Genomic DNA, 6000 nt, shown 5'->3' with positions numbered 1-6000 from the left:
CCTCTCATCTGTAACATGCCACGTTTCCTGCCTATGTTTGGGGTCTTTTTGCACTGATGTAGCTATGTCAATGCAAGCCCCAGTGTAGATGCACTGCACTGCATAAGATGGTACTTGCACCAGTAACACGTGCTTATGCAGTGTGGTGCTCTGTCCCCCTCTAGTGGTTGGGCCACACACAGAGGTTGATGCCTAGAAGCTAGCAGAGCAGGCCCTCCTAGCTCAGGCAATAGAGGCTCATACTTTTAGAGGTCCTGGGTTCCATACCCACTGCTGACAACTGGTCAGGGCATCGTGTTACACACCAGTTACTGGGGTCAATTACACCTGGGTGGTTTCTCCAATCGGGGTTATACTTCATTAATGTAGTTACTTTGGTACACCTGTCCCTACCCTGGACAGACAGGTAAATCCTTGTGGCTTTGGGCTCAGGGAGGGTTTTGTTTGGGTGGGTCAGTGGGTCCCCTCCCTTCACCTTCACTGCTTATCAGATGCTGTCCAGTGCCTGCCTTCAGAGAAGAAGTGGAGACTTCCCTCCTCCCCCCAGCACTGAGTGATAACTGCAGCTCCCCACGGCCCACATTCAGAACAAAACAGTGGGAAATATTCATGACCCAGATCATTAATTCCCAAAAAGCCTTTCAAGCTCTAAATCAGTTGAGCCTAATGAGGCAGGGACTTTGCACGGGGAAGACTGAGTGTGGTGGGGAGTGGGGCGGCATTCAGAGGGTTATGACCAAGTCCTCTCCCTACCCCGAGTTCTCACCCTTCCCAGGTGAACTTTCTACAGCACCAGGCCTGTCCCACCTGGCAAACACAACCTGCAACAGTCACACTCAGCCTCCTGGATTAAGGCAATTTGAAGCACTAGGTACGTCTCCGTATGGGGTCTCTCTGGCCACATGCCATAGATTGGAGGACAAGTGCTACTTATAATAGTAAGGCCCTGATTTTTCTGGATGTGATAGCTGACAGATTTCTTCACCAAATAGTCATTGAACCAACAAGAGGTCAGGCCATTTTAGATTTGGTATTAGTGAGTAGTGAGGACCTCATAGAAGAGCTGGTTGTAGAGGACAGCCTTAGTTCAAGTGATCATGAGCTAACAAGGGACCTTGATTTCAAAAGAACAACTTAAAAACAATTAAGGGAATTAGTTAGAGAAGTGGACTGGACTGAAGAACTCAAGGATCTGAAGGTGGAGGAGGCTTGGAACTACTTTAAGTCAAAGTTGCAGAAGCTATCTGAAGCCTGCACACCAAGCTAGGGACAAAAAATTGTAGGGAAGGGTTGCAGACCAAGCTGGATGAACAAGCATCTCCAATTTGTGATGAAGAGAAAGCAGAAAGCCTACAAGGAATGGAAGATGAGGGGGAGGGGAATCGGCAAAGAAAGCTACCGCTTGGAGGTCAGAAAGTGTAGGGACAAAGTGAGACCTGCCAAAAGCCAAGCAGAGTTGGACCTTGCAAAGGGAATTAAAACCAATAGTAAAAGGTTCTATAGCCATATAAACATGAAAACAAAGAAAGAAGAAGTGAGACTACTAAACACTGAGGATGGGGTAGAGATAAAAGGTTACCTAGGCGTGGCCCAACACCTAAACAAAGACTTTGCCTAATGAGGCTAATGAAGATCTTAGGGGTAGTGATAGGGTGGCTAATGGCAACAAGGATATGAAGGTAGAAGTTACCACATCTGAGGGGGAACCCAACTTCAAACAGGCACTAAATCAGGGGCCTCGGATAATCTCCATCCAAGAATATTAAAGGAACTGGTACATGAAATTGCAAGCCCAATTGCAAGGATTTTTATTGAATCTGTAAACTCAGGGGTCATACCCTCTGATGGGAGAATTGTTACTATAGTTAGTATTTTTTAAGAAAGGGAAAAAAGTGATCCAGGAAACTACAGGCCTGTTAGTTTGATCTCAATTGTATGCAAGGTCTTGGAACAAATTTTGAAAGAGAAAATAGTTAAGAATATAGAAGTGAACAGTAATTGGGATAAAATACAACATGGTTTTACAAAAGGTAGATCATGCCAGATCAACCTGATCTTCTCTGAGAAGATAACAGATTTTTTTTAGACAAAGGAAATGCAGTAGATCTAATCTACCTGGATTTCACTGAGGCATTTGATACAGTTTCACATGGGAAATTATTAGTTAAATTGGAGAAGGTGAGGATTAATATGAGAATTGAAAGCAGGATAAGGAACTGGTTAAAGGGGAGACTACAACAGGTTCTACTGAAAGGTGACCTCTCAGGCTGGAGGGAGATTACTAGTGGAATGCCTCAGGGATTGGTTATGGAACCAGTCTTATTTAACATTTTTATTACTGACCTTGGCATAAAAGAGTAAGTGTGCTAATAAAATTTGTGGATGACACAAAGTTTTGAGCTATTGCCAGTATGGAGGAGGACTGGAATATCATATAAGAAAATCTGGATGACCTTGTAAACTGGAGTAATAGAAATGGCATGAAACTGAATAGTGCAAAGTGCAAGGTCATGTATGTAAGGACTAACAACAAGAATTTTTGCTATAAGCTGGGGACTTATCAGTTGGAAGCAACAGAGAAGAAAGATCTGGGTGTATTGGTTGATCATAGGATGACTTTGAGGTGTCAATATGATGCAGCCATGAAAAAGGCTAGTACAGTCCTAGGATATATCAGGCGAGGTATTTCTAGTAGAGACAGGGAAGTGTTAGTACCGTTATACAAGGCACTGGTGAGACCTCATCTGGAATGCTGTGTGCAGTTCTGGTCTCCCATGTTTAAGAAAGATGAATTCAAACTGGAACAGATGCAGAGAAGAGCTACTAGGATGATCAGAGGAATAGAAAACCTACCTTATGAGAGGAGACTCAAAGCTTGGCTTGTTTAGCCTACCAAATGAAAGTTGAGGGGAGATATGGCTGCTTTCTATAAATACATCAGAGGGATAAATACCAGGGAGGGAGAGAAGTTATTTAAGTTAAATGCCAATATGGACACAAGAATAAATGGATATAAACTGGTTATCAACAAGTTTAGGCTCAAAATTAGAAGGTTTCTAACCATGAGGAGTGAAGTTCTGGAACAGCCTTCGAAGGGAAATAGCGGGGGCAAAAGACCTAACTGGCTTCATAATTGGGCTTGATAAGTTTATAGGGGATCGTATGATGGAACTTCCTACAATGGCATGTGGCCCATCAGCAATTGCCAGTAGCAAAAATCCCCAGTGGCTGGAGACGGGACACTAGGGGAGAACTGAGTTACTACAGAGAATTCTTTCCCAGGTGTCTGCCTGGTGGGTCTTGCCCACATGCTCAGGGTCCAACTGATAACCATATTTGGGGTCAGGAAGGAATGTTCCTCTGGATCAGATTGGCCAAGACCTTGGGGGCTTTTGGCCTTGCCCTGCAGCATGGGGCAGGGGTCACTTGCATGTTTAAACTAGTATAAATGGTGAATTCTCACCAGCAACCACACACCACACAACATAACCACTAATCCAGGAACCTATCCTTGCAACAAAGCCCGTTGCCAACTGTTTCCACATATCTATTCAGGGGACACCATCATAGGGCCTAATCACATCAGAGGCTCGTTCACCTGCACATCTACCAATGTGATATATGCCATCATGTGCCAGCAATGTCCCTCTGCCATGTACATTGGTCAAACTGGACAGTCTCTACATAAAAGAATAAATGGACGCAAATCAGATATCAAGAATTATAACATTCAAAAACCAGACGGAGAACACTTCAATCTCTCTGGTCACTCGATTACAGACCTAAAAGTGGCAATTTTTCAACAAAAAAACCTTCAAAAACAGACTCCAAGGAGAGACTGCTGAATTGGAATTAATTTGCAAACTGGATACAATTAACTTAGGCTTGAATAGAGACTGGGAGTGGATGTGTCATTACACAAAGTAAAACTATTTCCCCATGTTTATTCCTCCCCTCGCCCCCCACTGTTCCTCAGACTTTCTTGTCAACTGCTGGAAATGGCCCACCTTGATTATCACTACAAAAGGTTTCTCCCCCCCCCCCCCGATCCCCCTGCTCTCCTGCTGGTAATAGCTCATCTTAAGTGATCACTGAAGTGAGCTGTAGCTCACGAAAGCTTATGCTCAAATAAATTTGTTAGTCTCTAAGGTGCCACAAGTCCTCCTTTTCTTTTTGCGAATACAGACTAACACGGCTGCTACTCTGAAACCTCTCCTTACACTGTGTATGGTAACACCCATTGTTTCATGTTCTCTGTATATATAAATCTCCGCACTGTATTTTCCACTGAATGCATCCAATGAGGTGAGCTGTAGCTCACGAAAGCTTATGCTCAAATAAATTTGTTAGTCTCTAAGGTGCCACAAGTACTCCTTTTCTTTTTGGTGAATTCTCTGTAACTTGAAGTCTGTATTATAGTTTAAATGAATTATTACTCAAAGTTCTGTCTTAATATGTCTTGTAAGGAATCTAGTTGTCAAAAGCAATTTTCCTGAATCTTTTTTTGTTGCCTATATTGTTAGACATACTTGCTGACACATATTTTGAAATAAATTACCAAAATAATTGAAACTGGTGTGATTATATTGTTGTTTTGACAAATAAGATATGCAGAATTTTGAAATGTGTGCAGAAGTTTTAATTTTTTGGCACAGAGTTCCCCCAGGAGTATCTTTCCTCTGAGATGTGTTTGGGAGTGGCCTTCAGCCAGGAGTACTGCCTAACAGGGCTTGAGAACCCACTAACCTGACAGTGTGCCGGGACAATGTGTTCCCTGGCTGAATGAGGGTCTGGCTCCTTACAGTTCCAGTCTAAAACATAGCCAATTGTACAGTTGAAGTCCCCCTCCACACCCCAGGACAATAATGCTATCAGGATGGCCCTGCTTGGCTGTTAAGTGTCGACAAAAATACAATGCCTCCATAGAGGCAGAGACAGTATAAAAAAATTAAAATCCACAACACCAACATGTGCCTCTCTGTGCAGGGCTGGCTCTCCAATCTCCTTCGCAGAGAGGGGCAGTATCCCGGCTCCCCCAGGAAAAAAGATCAGTTACCCCAGCACTGACATTCTGAGCTGTGGCTCAAGAACGCTTCCCCTTTCCACTCCATCAAGCAGTCCCTCTGGTTATCGGGAATGGGATGTCTCTTGCAAAGAAAAAGATGGAGCCCGTTTTTGTCTGAGAAATTCAAAAAGCTGCGCCTTTTAGGGCCATTCTGGTACCCATTAACATTGAAAAGAGCCAGCATGAGCAGTGCCATAGAAGCTAGAAGGAGCATACCAAAGAGCAGAGAGAAACGATGGGAAGTGTGGTCACCTGGAGAGACGCGAGCCTGGGGAGTCTACATGCTCTGAACAGCACATGTGTGCTTCCAAGCCTTGCACAGCTGCTTCTTGAGATGGAAATGTTTTCTGGCAATGAAACGAGGCGTCCCTCAAAATCCAGGGAATCCAGGAGGACCAAGCATCGCAAACTGGGGGAATAGGCCTCCACCTTGACTCCCCATTTCCTCTTAGTGCTGTCTCAAAAGTCACCGATCTGCATGTTGTTCTCACCCATCAGGTCCAGCTTACTGGCCAGGACATCAGGGACCAGTAAGGAGTCAAAAGGGTTGTTGTCATCCTCCTCCTCTCCTTCGGATTCTGCCAGTTCAAAGAACGTTGGGCTGTGGCTGCAGTATCCACATTGCTCAGGAGGGGGACGGGCCCAACAGGCCTGGTTGGCATGTGGATCACACCCGTCCTCTCAGGATTGAGGGGCAGGGCAGCCCTGGGCTGGACTCAGCGTCATCACCGCAGCAGGCAGGGTGCAGAGCAAGAGGGCTCACCACACCTGAGGGAGGCCCAGACATGGAGCCACCATCTAGCCCTGCACAATCCTGTTTCCTAGAGACTAGTGGCTCACGGGCCTCCAAAGCCTCAGCCCTTTTAATAGCAGAGCTAGGTGGATCTGCCTCATCACCAAACCATTTCCAGCATCTGTCTCTGCTCCGCTCACAA

This window comes from Dermochelys coriacea, chromosome 1 (assembly GCF_009764565.3).
Source record: "Dermochelys coriacea isolate rDerCor1 chromosome 1, rDerCor1.pri.v4, whole genome shotgun sequence".
NCBI classification, from domain to species: Eukaryota; Metazoa; Chordata; order Testudines; family Dermochelyidae; genus Dermochelys; species Dermochelys coriacea.
The sequence above is the reverse complement of the archived record's forward strand: the minus strand, read 5'-3'. Positions refer to the sequence as shown.